Here is a 15,808-nt window from a genome sequence, read left to right on the forward strand (position 1 = left end):
ACATGCTACTCAATTCTCACTCGTCTGAAGTGATGCCCTATTAAAGGCTACAACACACTGTTAAATGTGACCTAGTTAAAGGATTTAACCAGCTTGTTAGAAGTGGGCCTGGTTAGAGGACTTTAGAATAGTCACTTGGAATGCCACCCTGTTAAAGATTTACAAATGGCTATTAAACCGACCTCAGTCCATAGGATTTAACCCTAACTGACACAATTTCTAGAGAGTAACAATAAGGGGTTTTGACTTAATTACAATTCACAACTTATCTTGCAAATTTTAGATCACTCTTCAGCTCATAACACTTTGCCTAGCTTTTAGTCTCTGCAACTCTGACAACTTGTCCTCCCCTCAAGCTTTGTCTCCTTGAGTCTTCATGCTCAATGTACCAGTGCAATCATCTCTCTTTGATCACTCATTGAAGTAGAGTCTATATGCTATGTTCTTCCTTCTCTTTGATGTCTTCTCCTTGACACCCTTCAACTACTTCACAATTTTGGCACACCAACAACTCTTGCTTCTTGGCCTACGACTTCTTAAATAGAAGTCTAGAATCCTCTTTCCCACTCGATTCTTCCAACCTTTAATTTCAGTTCAAATGGATTAGGTAGGATTCATTGAATCTAACCCATATCTTGTTCCTTCTATAAACATCTTGAAGAATCCTTTTGAATTTGCTCAAAAATGGTTTACATAAATTTTGTGCCTCTATCTCATCATCCTTATCCTCCAAATAGTTCACAAAATTCAATGTAACAACCATATCGGCTCAAATTTGGTGAATCTTAGACTTTTCCAATAATGCAGTAGCTTGGTACTATTGAAATTCTGGTGCTCGACACATACTATGTTGCTCGGCATCAACTACGTTTTACTGATGCTCGACACCTACTGTGGATTCACTCGGCATCCATGAAGTTTTTCATTTACTCAATACCTTCTATATTAGTCGGCACTTGAACTTCACTCGGCACACACTAGATTTTTCATTTGTTCGGCTCTAATTAAAAATTTTCTTGGATCTAACTAGCTTACTCAGCACTCACTAATGAACTTAGTTAAGCTTTACATTCAATCTTGTTACAACTTATTCTTCTAAAGTTTCTAAGTGTGGCCAACCTCTATATTTTCAAATATATTATCAATACATCATTTTATCATTGTCTTAACTGATCCTTACACTTCGTTACAAAACTATAACTTAAACTTTCCCTTAGGTGCTCTTGTTACATCTTGTTGATTAAATCCTCTTCATCAATCAACTAAGTGATAGTACTTGGATCTTATAAGCAATTGTCATTCCAACAAATAGCAGGTTTGGCATCAATGCCAAAACAATGTTTGAAAACATTCTTTATCAACCAACTTCCTTCTTTACAAAAATCTCCCTCTTTGATCTTCAACATTGATCTTTTCAAGCAGATTTCCAACAATCCCCCTCTTTGGCATTGATGGAAAACCAAACTGATTGACCATCAAACCAAACTATTCAACCAACTTTATCAAGATGCTAACTAGAATAGAATAGTAAGTCAAATGTCAAAAAGAAAAATTTGTTACCATCAATTTTCACATCTCTCAACTTTGATCTGCTATCTTGATTACTTTACTTCTGCTTCTCCCTCTTAGCTGTTGTTTCCTTTCTCTTTTTCTGTTCACTTTGATCTTGTACTTCTCCTGACTTTCTCTTACATTATTTCTCCCTCTGTCCATTTGATCCTATAGATTTGGTCAGTTTCTTGCTACTTCTCCCTCTATCCAATTGAATTCTATTGATCAGTACTTCTCCCTCTATCCAATTGAATGCTATTGATCAGTTTCTGATATTTCTCCCTCTTTCACAACAATGCCAAAGTCATATTATTTCAGCATTTTATCATGCAAGTGTAGCATCTTATGGAACTTCAACTTTCTCCCTCTATCACCTTGCTTATGACTAATTTTGAATTTCAACACTTTAATTACTTCAGGCATGATCCTAAAGTAAATATCCTCTTCATCAATTTGTAGTACTTCAACAATCAACTTATTTGATGTAGGGAAATCTTTGTTTTTGCCTCAAACAACCTTGGATAGGGGTATCACCCCTAATTTACCTCTAAGATACTCAAAAGCATATTTAGGTAGTGCTTTTATGAAGATGTCAATAATTTGTTCCTTTGAGCTAACATATTCCATCCTCACTTGCTTATCTTCCACCAATTCTCTTACATAGTGATACTTAATTGCAATATGCTTTGTTTTGGCATGCATCACAGGATTCTTTGATATGTTGATGGCACTTGTGTTATCACAATAGAGTATCACAGGCTCATTTACCTCTTCCTTCATACTTTGTAATAGATGTTTAATCCATACAATATTAGTGCAATTGATAGTAGTTGCAACATATTCAGCTTTTGCTATGGACTGTGAGGTACAACTTTGCTTTTTGTTGGTCCAAGTAATCAATCTTTTTCCTGAGAAAAGTGCTCCTCCATTGGTGGTCTTTCTATCATCAATGTTACCTCCCCAATCTACATCAATGTAGGCTCTCAACTCAAACTTTTCACTCCTCTTGTAGTATAAACCAAAGTCATCAGTTCCTTTTAGATACCTCAGTATTCTCTTTACTGCCATCAAATGATTTTTTCTTGGATTTGCAAAAAATCTTGCTACTATTCCAACTACTAATGCAATGTCTAGTCTACTATGTACAACATACTGCAACTTTCCAATCATTGATCTATACAATGTTTGATTCACTTTAGCTAACTCATCATTCTTGGATAACTTATGTGTTGTTACCATTGGTGTGCTGACTGATTTTGAGTCTTCTAATCCAAATGTCTTGAGTATCTCCTTGATATATTTGGATTGGGTTACAAATATGTCATGCTTCAATTGATGTACTTGCAATCCAACAAATAATTTGATTTCTCCAAATATTGACATCTCAAACTCATGTTTCATTTGATCAGCAAAATCTTTGCATAGAACATCTTTTCCTCCAAATATTATATCATCAACAAAGATTTTAGATATCAAAATGTCTTTACCTTTTTCTACCTTGATGTACAAGTTGCTATTTCCATCTGTTCTTTCAAATCCTATCTTGTCATGTCCCCTTTTCAAATAATTAAAAGTAATAATTTTTGCTAAGGCGGGCAGGCCCAAAAAGGTGAAGTTTCGGCAAAAGGGGCTAATCTTTGGAAACCAATGGACTAATAAATGAAAATTATAATTAAAATATATTTTATTAACCCCTCTTGGACATGAGTTAGAGTTATGCCCTCTTTTAAGGGATTTGGAGGCATTTTGGGCTTATTCTAGAACTTGATTTTTGCTCATTGCTTTGTTGTTCTATAGAGGTTTCCAAACCTGTGGAGAAAGAGACCCAAGGATGGGAGTTTGTAGGTTTCCAAGAAGGCTAAGGATGGGAGTTTAAATCTATTCCATGTGCAAGCTCATGTAGATTTTTTCCTTGTGCTGAACAGTGTAAATTTGTGGGTTTTCGGGTGTTTTTTTTGCAAGAGTTTGGTGTTTTTGGTTGAGTATTTCATATCAGTTTGGTTTGCTGCTATATTTCAGACTTTTAGATGTTAAAATAGAGCTAAATATATGTATTGGGTCATGGTTGAACTTCTGTGATAGATTATTAGTGTTTTCTGGTGTTTTTGAGCTATTTTGTGTTATTTTCGAGAGCCCAATGAGCATTGTTTTTGTCCTCCGTTTGGGAGCTGTTGTGTAAATGTTATAAAAATCTAGAAATTTCATTTTGTAGGCTATTATGCTGCTAAAATTTCTATAAAAATGTCCACTTTCAGATTTATTAATAATATGTGAAGCTGTGAAGTTTTTGGCACTATTTCGGGCATACCCGATTTGGGGTTTATTGAGAAATCGGTGGATCTTTGAAATATTGGTTGTTTGATTTTAAAAATCTGATTAGAGGCTTGAAATATCATATAAAATTAGAGAAAGGGACATTTCAGTGGTATCAGAGCTATGATCTTGCCAGCCTGAGGGTTTGTAGAAGTTTGCATGCAACTAAGTGAAAGAGAAAAGAGATATTTGCAGTGATAAAAGAATAAAGAAATTTTGATCAAACCTCCAGTTGAAAGTAAAAGTACAAAATCCAAGGAAAGAAAAAGTATGGCTGATCCAGATGAGATGGCAAAGAAATTCTTCCAAGACATGCAAAATACTCAGAAGCAAACAGTGGATAGTTTGGCAGAAACTAGAGAGGCTTTGTGAATATTGACAGAAAAATTGCAAGGAGTTGCATCTATTAATGAGAAAGGGAGCACTTTAGAGGAGGCAAGAAATTTGAAATTCACACCCTCTAAATCAACAAAAACTATTTTTCTGCATGCAGATGAGCCACCAGTGCCAAATCTATCCCTTAATTCCATGGAATAGGTTACAAGTAACTTGATTGCATTAAGAGCTACTTACAATGGCTTAGATGATGACTTTCGCAGTTCGGTTCCTTTTAGAGAATATGTGGATATGATGAACACTTTGATTCCCAAGAAAGAGTACATGAGGGAGCATGACATAAGTGAAAGAGAGCTCAAAAATAAAATGAGCAAGTTTACAACACCTACTTTTGATGGAACAAATAAAATTTCAGCTAGAGCATGGCTACAAAAATTATAGACCTTCTTCACACTTAACCCCATGAAGGAGAGTGATGCTATTCAATTTGCAAGTCTACTCTTGGAAGATGCAACCTATGATTGGTGGTATCATGGAATGACTACTCAAGGTCATGATCAGGTAACTACATTTGATTATTTCAGTCAAAGAGTGATAGATAGATTTGACCTCAAGGATGATGAAGAGTATTTTAAAGAATTGTCAAAGTTGAAGAAAACCAAATCAGTTAATGAGTTTATAGAAGAGTTTCAAAAAGTGGTTGTTATGGTACCTGATATGAGTGAAAAGTGGATTGTTTATCTTTTTCTTGATGGTTTGGAAGATTTTGTTAAGGGTTTGGTTAAGGCTTTCTCACCCTCAACCTTACAAGAAGCTATCAAAAGAAGCTTGCAACTTGAAACTTGCATGCCTATGAGACTAGTCACTAATCAAAAACCCCCAAATCTTTGGCAACATAAGGAAAATTTTCAGAGAAAGACTTTTCCAACACTACCACCAAAACATGTGATAAATGTGGCAAAAAAAAAGGTAGATGAAGAGACTAGGAGTGAATTACAAAGGAAAAAGCATTGTTTCACTTATAGAGAACCATGGGTTCTAAGACATAGATGTTTGGGGAAAGGTCAAGTGCACTATATTGAAGTTGCTTTAGAATCTAATTCAAATGAGCATAAGGAATTTCATGACACTAAGGAGGAGGAATAAGAAGAGAAAGAAAAAGAAATCAGCAAGGATGGCACTTTAGCAGCATTATCAGGAGTCCCAAGATACCATCCCTTTCGAATTCAAGGGGTACTAGTAGGGCAAAGGTTGACAGTTCTTCTTGATAGTGGGGCAACTCACAATTTTATTGATGAGGGATTTGTCATGAAAAGAGGGCTTACAGAAAAAGATTTTGAGGGATTCAATGTTACTGTAGCTGATGGATTCACTATGCCTTGCACACAGGTGGTGAAACAACTCAAGATGACCTTAGGAGGTTATGAGTTATGTGATGACTTCTATGTTGTTGGCATTGGGGGGACAGATCTTGTATTGGGTGTTCAATGGTTGCACTCTATTGGAGGCTATTACATGAACCATCAGACTATGGAGTTTAAATTTCATTCCAATGGGAAAGAAGTCTTATTGAGAGGCTTATCAAATGGAGCACCTAAGGCGGTCTCTACAAAGAGGATGGAGAGGAATTTTCAAAGAGGACAAGTAGCATGGGTAGCAAGAGTCATAATCCATCCAACAAGCTCTCCAAAGAATCAAGGTAATTTTCATTTTGAAATTCAAAATATTCTTGATAAGCATAGTATAGTTTTTGATAACTTGCCTCCTGGATTACCACCAGATAGAGGATTTGGGCATGTTATAGAGTTAGAACAGGGTGCCAAACCAGTTATAACAACCCAATACCACCATCCAAGAGTTTATAAGGAAGAAATTGAGAAAACTATTAAGGAACTCCTGGACATGGGATTCATAAGGCCTAGCTCTAGTCCATTTTCATCATCTGTGGTACTTGTCAAGCAAAAGGATGGTACAATGAGAATGTGTATAGACTATAGGGCTCTAAACAAGAAGACCATAAAAATAGGTATCCCATACCACGCATAGATGAACTCATTGATGAGTTACATGGTGCTGTATACTTCTCAAAAATTGACTTAAGAACAGGGTACCATCAAATCTGAATGAGGAGTGAAGATGTGGAAAAGACTACTTTCAGATGTCACTATGGGCACTTTGAATTTCTTGTTATGCCATTTGGCCTCACTAATGCACCTACAACATTCCAATCTTGTATGAATAAGGTATTCAGCCAACATCTTCAAAAAAAAAAATTGGTATTTTTTGATGATATCTTGATTTACAGTAAAACATGGGAAGAGCATCTAAAGCACATATACACTATTTTGAGAATCTTGGAGCAGCAATCCTTCTATGCTAAGCTATCTAAATGTGAGTTTAGTTTGATAGAGATCCTATATTTGGGACATATTATAAGTTCTAAAGGAGTACAGGTTGATCAACAAAAAATTCAAGCAATTTTGGATTGGCCTCCACCCACTAATCTTACATAGTTGAGAGGGTTCTTGAAGTTGTGTAGCTACTATAAGAGATTTGGCAAGGGATTTTCTCATCTTGCTACCCCCTTGACTGATTTGAATTAGAAATGAGCTTTTTTTTGGACAGAAGAGGCACAAAAAACATTTGATAAGCTTAAGGAGGTAATGAGTTCATGCCTTGTGCTTGCAATTCCAGATTTCTCTTTACTTTTTGTTGTTAAATGTGATGCTTCTAGAGAAGGTATAGGGGCTGTCCTAACTCAAAGGGGACATCCAATAGCATTTGAGAGTAGAAAACTAAATCAATTAGAGAAAGGTTACTCCATTTATGATAAGGAAATGTTGGCAATCATGCATGCACTTCATAAGTTTAGACAATATTTGGTATGTGGGAGATTCATTGTAAAGACAGACCATAATAGCCTTAGGTTCTTCTTGAACCAAAGGGATTTGAATGATCGTCAACAAAAATGGGTAAGCAAATTGCAAGCTTATGATTTTGCTATTGAATACATGAAATGAAAGAATAATGTGGTTGCTGATGCTCTCTCAAGAAAGCCCACTTTGTGTTCCTTAACATCTATCTCTACTGATTGGAAAGTCTCTATAATTTTAAAGTATGTTAAAGATTCCTTTGCCACCAAGATTTTGGATAAGTTAGTGGATGATAACAGGTACAAGGTTGTTGATGAAATAATTTATTACAAGAACATGATCTTCTTAGTGCCAGGATCAAAAACTAAGGAGAGGATATTGAGGGCCTTTCGTGACACACCTTTGGCTGGTCATCAGGGATACTTCAGGAGATATAGGCAAATTTGAGAGCAGTTTACATGGAAGGGTATGAAGGAGGATGTCCTTAAACACATTAAGGAATGTATGGTATGCCAACAAAGCAAGAGTGAGCAAAATTTTCCTGCAAGGTTGTTGCAGCCACTTCCTGTTCCTGAACAAAAATGGGAAAGTATTTCCATGGACTTCATCACTGGGTTGCCCAAGGTTCAAGGTAAGGATTACATATATGTGGTGGTAGATAGACTAACTAAGTATGCACATTTATTTCCTATCACATCTGATTTCAAGGCATCACAAGTGGTCGAATTGTTCTTCAAGGAAATTTTTAGATTACATGGCTTGCCTAGAAACATTGTTAGTGACCGGGATAGTAGATTCCTCAGCTCTTTTTGGAAGGAGCTCTTTCATTTGGTAGGAACTGAACTCACTCCCAATACTAGCTATCACCCTCAAACAGATGGACAAATAGAGATATTTAATAAATGGATAGAGGGATATTTGAGGAACTATGTTTCAAATCAACAACATGCTTGGGTGAAATGGTTGTACCTAGGGGAGTATTGTTACAATACATCTCATCACATGTCTATTGGTATGCCTCCTTTTCATGCGCTTTATGGTTATGATGCCCTTTCCTTTGTTGATTTAGTACTTTCAGATAGCAGAGTACCTGCAGCAAGTGATTTTGTCAAGAAAAGCCAAGACATAATAAGGTCCCTCAAGGATAATCTACAACATGCACAGAACCAACAGAAGTTGTATGTTGATAGGAAAAGGACCAAAAGATCTTTTGAGGTGGGAGGTTTGGTATTTTTTAGGTTGCAGCCATATAAGCAAAGCACCTTGAAAAGGAGTGGGGTAGATAAACTCAAGCCAAGGTTCTATGGGCCTTATAAGATCACCAAGAAGGTAGGAGAGGTAGCTTATGAATTGGAGCTCCCACCAAATAGCAAAATACATAATTTTTTTCATGTATCTTGCTTGAAGAAGGTTCTAGGTGAGCAAACCATAGTATTTACAGAATTACCACCTCTTGATGATGAAGGGAAATTAGTTTTGATACCAAAAGAGATTTTGGATACAAGAGAGAAAAGATTGAGAAATAGAAGCATCATAGAGCATTTGGTCAAATGGAAAGGATTACCACTGGAGGATGCAACTTGGGAAGGAGCACATATTGTTGAGCATTCCAACCTTCATTTCTTGAGGACACGTAATATTTGGGAGGGGAGGACTTGTCATGTCCCCTTTTCAAATAATTAAAAATAATAATTTTTGCTAAGGTAGGCAGGCCCAAAAAGGTGAAGTTTTAGCAAAAGGGGCTAATCTTTGGAAACCAATGGACTAATAAATGAAAATTATTATTAAAATATTTTTTATTAACCCCTCTTGGATGTGAGTTGGGTTTAGGCTCTCTTTTAAAAAATTTGGAGTTTTGGGCTCATTCTAGAACTTGATTTTTGCTCATTGCTTTGTTGTTCTTCAGAGGCTTCCAAACCTGTGGAGAAGGAGACCCAAGGATGGGAGTTTGCAAGTTTCTAGGAAGGCTAAGGATGGGATTTTAAAGCCATTCCATGTGCAAGCTCATGTAGATTTTTCCTTTGTGCTGAACAGTGTAAATTTGTGAGTTTTCGGGTGTGTTTTTTTGTAAGAGTTTGGTGTTTTCGGTTGAGTATTTCATATAAGTTTGGGTTTCTGCTATATTTTAGACTTTTAGATGTTAAAATAGAGCTAAATATATGTATTGGGTCATAGTTAAACTTATGTGATAGATTATTAGTGTTTTGTGGTGTTTCTGGACTATTTTGTGTTATTTTCGGGAGTCCGATGAGCAATTTTTTTGTCCTCTGTTTGGGAGTTGTTGTGTAAATGTTATACAGATCTGGAAATGTCATTTTGTAGGCTGTTATGCTACTGAAATTTTTGTAAAAATTTCCACTTTCAGATTTATTAATAATATGTGAAGCTGTGAAATTTTTGGCATTATTTCAGGCATACCTGATTTGGGGTTTATTGAGAAATTGGTGGATCTTTGAAATATTGGTTGTTTGATTTTAAAAATCTGATTAGAGGCTTGAAATATCATATAAAATCAGAGAAAGGGACATTATATTTGTGTAGTCTCTCATACCATGCTCTAGGTGCTTACTTTAAACCATAGATTACTTTATGCAATTTGCAAACCATATCCTTGTTGTTGTTATCAACAAATCCCTTTGGTTGCTCTATGTAGACTTCCTCTTCCAGTATGCCATTCAGAAAAGAAAACTTCACATCCATTTGGTAGACTTTGAAACCTTTGTAAGCAGCATATGCAAGTAATGTTCTTACTCCTTCCATTCTTGCAATAGGGGAAAATGTTTCCCCATAGTTCAATCCTTCTTCTTATGCATAACCTTTGCAGACTAGTCTTTCCTTGTTTCTTGTTATCTCACCATTCTTGTCAAGTTTTTTCCTAAAGACCCATTTGGTACCAATTACATTCTTATCAACTAGTCTAGGAACTAGGGTCCAGATTTTGTTATTCTCAATTTGATCTATTTTCTCTTTCATAGCTTTATACCAGTCATCATCTTATAGTGAATCTTTCACTATTTTAGGTTCAATCTTGCTCATCAGACATGATTCATTCTTTAGTATGTTCCTTGTCATTGGTCTTGCATCCTTGTCACCAATGATTTGTTTTGTAGGGTGATTTCTTCTCACATATCTAGATAGTCTTGATTCTGTCCTTCTTTCCATGTTTGGTTCTTTAGCTTCAAAGTCAATTTGCACATCACTTTCAAGAGTTTTATCATTTCTTCCATGTGTACTATTTTTAGAGTCAGGGTGTGCATTTTCTTCATTCTACAACTCAGCTTTTGAATGTAGCTCAACATTCACTGGTTGTGACTTGGTTGATACTGAAATTTGTTGTTGATTCTCAACTTGATTGGCATCTTAATATTCAATAGGCATTCCTTCATAGAAGTATACAAAGGATCTGTACTCTTATGATTTCCTAGATTCATCAGCTTAGATTTCTGCATGCTCATCAAAATTTACATTTGCACTCTCCACAATCTTGTTAGTGTTAGTGTTCAAACACTTGTATGCTTTACTTCTAGTGGAGTATCCAAGGAATATGCCTTCATCTCTCTTAGCATCAAACTTGTCATTTTTAGTATCTTTAAGAATATAACATTTACAACCAAATACTTTGAAATATTTTTCATTAGGTGAGTGACCATACCATAATTCAAAAGGTGTTGCATTTGTACCTTTCTTGACTTAGACTCAATTTAGGGTGTAGATTGCAACACTTACAGCTTCTCTCTAGTATTTGAGTACAACATTATTCTCCATTATCAATGTTCTAGCACTGTCTATCATTGATCTATTCCTTCTCTCTAAAATGCCATTCTGAGGTGGAGTTCTAGGTGCTAATTTTGTCTCTTGATTCCTTTATTATTACAAAATGTCTCAAATTTTTTTGATGTAAACTCTCCTCCTCTGTCTGATCTTAAGCACTTCAAACTCTTTCCTATTTCTTTCTCAACTCAGGCCAAATACCACTTGAACATTTGAAATGCATCATATTTTTTTCTTTAAGAACATAGCAATCATCATCCTAGAGTAGTCATCCACAAACAACATTATGTATATATCTCCTTGGTAGCTTTGTACTTCTATTGGGCCACATAAGTCTATATGGAATAGCTCTAATACTTCTTTGGAAGTGTAGGTTTTTCTTTTGAAACTTGACTTGGTAATCTTCCCTAGTTGACATTGTTTGCACATTGTATTTTCAGGCTTCTTCTATTTTGGCAATCCCCTAACTTTCTTCTTCTTTTTTATACTAATCAAATTGTCAAAGTTAACATGACACAACCTTTTATGCCATAACCAAACATCATCAAGCTTTACAATGAGACAGGTTGCATCTTCCATATCTAGGTAAAATAGATTACTCCTAGTTTGTTCACCTTTTCCTATTAGATTTCCATCAGTGTCATAGATTTTGGCAGTTTTGTTTTCAAACTCTACTGTGCAACCTACATTGCCTAACTGTGACACATTCGACAAATTTGTCACAACCAACTTCTTGTTGCTGAATAATCTACATCACATTTCCACGTGGATGACAAAATGAAACAATTTTATAATTATAATTAATGATTAGAAAAGTGTTATCGTCATTTTTGGATATAGTGGATTGGGTCAGTTATAGAGGGAAGGAGGTATTCTTCCATTGAAGCCGTTTCATCCAAGTTAGAGGAGTTTGTTACACATTATGGGGATATCACCTCTGAAATTTTGGGAGTCGCTTGGGGTATCCAGGGGCATGTGAAAAAGTTTAAAGTACTTTTGCTTGTCTTTGTCACAACATTTAATTTGCATTCAATTTCATCCAAACATTTTTTTTGTCAAATAACTTCCGCCCAACTACTCTACAAGAATTGGCGATTGTGGAGATTTCTATCAGCTTCTCTGTTGAGCGTTTGGAAAAAAAATGAAGGGAAGGGAATCCATGAAAGAGAGATTAAGACGTGGATGATTCAGGTCTTGTAGGGAGTCACTGATTTCCATGCAAATTATGTTGTCCACCATGACTTGAAGCCTTCCAATCTACTAATTTTGGCTGATGGAGTTCTCAAGGTTACTGTTGTTGGACAAGAATTTCAGCATACAAAAAAAAAACATGGAACAAAGGAGAACGCTTCCAAGAGCCTGCAGTTATTTGAATCTCTAAACAACGAACAAAAGTGCTAGGTTTCTCTTTGTTTTATCCTCTCACTGGAAAGATTAAGGAATAGATATAGATGTTGAATGAAATGATGCTTGTTGGATATCATGTTACCCCACCTTCTCTTTTTTTTGTTTCCAAAATGTAGTATAATACATTTTTGTGGCACAATGAGTTTTCTTGGGATTAGTTCAGTTTTCTTGAGAACAAGCATAAATCTTCAAATGATAGTTAGAAACTATAAACCCTCATTTAAGCTTGATAACTATGTTAGGGTAAGATGTCATGTGGAACCATATTTTTCATCAACAATAGATAATATAATTTCCAGTTGGACTTACTCTATTTGCACAAAGGCTTGGGCTCCAACATTGACAAATGATTGTATTTTTTTTTTTGGAAACAAGAGAGGGAGAGGGCCATAGGTCCATTCTTTGAATCTAGGTAGAACCACATTTACTTCCTATCACCATGCCATTCTGTTGAAATTGATAGCAAATTTTCAACAACTGAGACTCGTAATTCCTTAGCAGAAAATGAAGCCAATGAAGTTGTTTCCAATCTTTATCTTGAATATCTACCAACAATGAGAAGACACAATAAATTCTTGAGATCAATCCACTAGAACACCTTGAGAGTGGGACATCCCTTGTTCAAATAAGTGCTTAACCAAATGATGAATCAAACATTGAGCTTCTCTTTCTAGTTGTTATGTAATGCTGGATGAAATGATATCTACATGTTAAAACTATGTGATTGCTGCTCTTCTGAATTTTGATTTTCAATCAATTGTTTCCTTATATAAATAAACTTTTCTTTTAACGCAGAGAAACATAGTTCACTTCATGGCAACACATGTTTGATTATTCTTGATATAGGTGCTCAATTGGTTTGATAAATAGACTAAAGACAAAGTTTAATTGAAAATAAAGAGTATTGTAACCAGGACTGAGACTGACCTAGATAGTTGTTTTCATCTTTGAAAAAGTATCTTCTAATTTGGCAGAAGAGGAAAACACACTTAGTGAACTGAATTCAACTTAGTTGTAATATTGAAACTATTCTGATGTGATATCCAAATAAATTCCAAATATTAGAATGTACTACTGCCTAAAAATTTTCAGAGTTCAAGATGGAAATATGTTTTCTTGTGGTTTGATTGTGGAAGTTGTTAATACTAACTGCTATTGATATGGATATTCGTGTAAATGGAGTACATCTTTTTGAAGGATATAAAATGTGTTTTGAATCTTGTTTGACTAGTCAAAGAATGAACACCATGCTTAATGATCTAGACTGAATGTAAGCATCAAGGTTATGTAATTCTAAGCAACTTTGTTTTACTTGTATGCCTATGTGATGGTAATGCACAGTGGAAGTAATGGTGTAATATTTTTTGTGTATTTATGTTTTATGAGAGGAATTCAAGATAGGATAACATACTATGAATGCTAATTGATGGAGAAAGGGTTTCATCATTAGCTATGTGAATGGCTTAATATATGCATAGTTATAACATGTGTAAATAGAGAATTGTTGGTAATACTTGTATTTCCCTTTGAAAGTTGGATTAAATTTCTTGCTAGAGATGAGCTAAGATGTTGTAATTAATTGTTCCATGATTAATGGACTTTATGGTTTTATCTTTGTATGTAGATGGGTATATGGAGCTCAATGTGGATAAACCTTGTCGTGTTTTCACTTATTATAAATGATGGCAAAGGGTCTGTGATATCTAAAAAAATGATATTTTCTATCTTGTTAACTGATTAATGTGTAGCATGATTCCATTACTCTTCTAAGTTTTACTTGTTTAGACTATCTCGATGCTGGGCTGGGTATCTTTCATGTTAGGAAAGATTCTGGGGAAGTTTAATAGCTTCGTGGTAGGGTGGTAAAGCACTCCTACAATATTCTCGCCCTTGTGTTCTTAGATAGGTTCTGGAGCTCTTTTCAACTTGGTCATCATGGTTATACCACCTAGTATCTGGTATTTGGTATTAGTAATCTAGTAACAAAATTATAGTTTCTTTTAAAATTTGAGCATATATGTATGTATCAATTTAATTAACGTTAATGATAGTTAATCGACTAATGTTGACTAGTCAAGATTCAAAGGACCTTGACTCTCATTGATTTTTCTGCATTTTATGGAGACTGCTGATGTGGCATTGGTTTTGCAGGGTCAGTCCTTACAAAATTGTAGTTCAATCCTTCAACATAGTATGCATTATCACATTATATTTTCTCTATAAGTTTAATAGAACCTTTTTCTTTGATTTGTCATGGAGTATCATTACCAAATCTAACATTATTTCCATCATATTGAGTAAAGGTAATAAACTTACTTTTGTCTCCTGTCATGTAATGTGAGCTGTTGGTCTGATTTTTCACAGTATAGAAAAATTCTAAAAATTTGGGTGAAAAATCATTTAAGTCTTTGAATTAAGTAGATTAAGGTTTTCATTCCTCATATTTTTCAAAATTTTAGGTTACCCTAGTGCCCTGTTTCATGTGTTGTCTTTTCCTTTTAAATTCTCAAGGTTTGTCTCTCAGCTTAGCCATTAAAATACCCTAAGTGTGAAAAACCCTAGGTCTCTTTTTTTTAATTTTTGAAAAGATTTGTAGAGTGCTTAAAATTTTCCCTTTACGGTCTTACGGTGTAGGGTTGAGCAGGTGAGCGCAAAGGGTTTGAAAAGGCATTCTCAGGCATACACTTAAGGTGATTTGTGAGTAAGCGTAAGGGTTTTAAAGGAAGATGTTATATTGCTTTACAGGGATATGAGTAAATAGTTGAACGAAAGGGTAGAGAGGTATTGAGTTATGATATACACATATATGTTTCAATGGATAGCTTAAGGGCGTAATACCCCGACATGGCTTAAAGCATGATCTGAAAGGGTGCATGAAAGGTTTTATGGTTCTACGGGTAAAAGGATTCTATAAGAACGAAAGTAAAGTTTAAATGTGATTACGTGCATACATTTTTTGAGCTCACAGACAACCGTAAAGCCATGTTTTAGCAGTAAAAGTGTCGAGTGGGACCTCTTGAATTGTCAGATGGGCCCTGGTGCAAGCGAATTAGATGAAGACACAACATCCATGTCACATGGGCCTAGCCTGCATGGCATACAACTTAAGGTCTAAATTTTACATGTGCACAAAATCAATGGCGATGTTATTTTTTAATTTTTTGAGATCAAGTCTGGGTCATTGATACTTGAAAAGGATAGTTTTTTCATTACACCATTATGCTTGCAAGCTAAGCGTATGAACGAAGAGCCTTTTATCCTTTCTCTATGGTTACAAGTTGAGTTTCAGCGTATAAGCATAGAAAGGTAGATAAAGGAGATGAAGAGAAGGCTTTACGCTTCTACGAGAAAGGGTAAACGTAAGAGCGAGATATCATCTGAGAAGGCTCTTTGAGGTTACGAGGTAAAGGCAACTCGTAAGGGCATAAAGGAGAAATAAAAAAGGTAAAAGGAAAGCCTTAGCAAGGGTTTTACGCTCATATGAGGAATAGTTGAATCATGAGATCGAAGGTGTCAGTAAAAAGGTTTCCGATGTTGTGGTGTAAAGGGTTGTGTAT

The 15,808-nt window shown here is 35.3% G+C and overlaps 1 long non-coding RNA gene across 1 annotated transcript in view; it reads left to right on the forward strand.

Annotated features, from left to right (window-relative positions):
• The window catches only part of LOC149559448 (uncharacterized), a 38,615-nt gene extending 24,287 nt beyond the window's left edge, over positions 1–14,328 (forward strand). The window contains exon 2 of the long non-coding RNA XR_016365155.1: positions 13,876–14,328. This is a non-coding gene — a long non-coding RNA (uncharacterized LOC149559448). The remainder of the gene's footprint in view (positions 1–13,875) is intronic.
• Positions 14,329–15,808: the final 1,480 nt, after the last annotated feature.

This window comes from Cupressus sempervirens, chromosome 5, assembly GCF_028749045.1.
Source record: "Cupressus sempervirens isolate cs-2001-9-10 chromosome 5, ASM2874904v1, whole genome shotgun sequence".
NCBI classification, from domain to species: domain Eukaryota; kingdom Viridiplantae; phylum Streptophyta; class Pinopsida; order Cupressales; family Cupressaceae; genus Cupressus; species Cupressus sempervirens.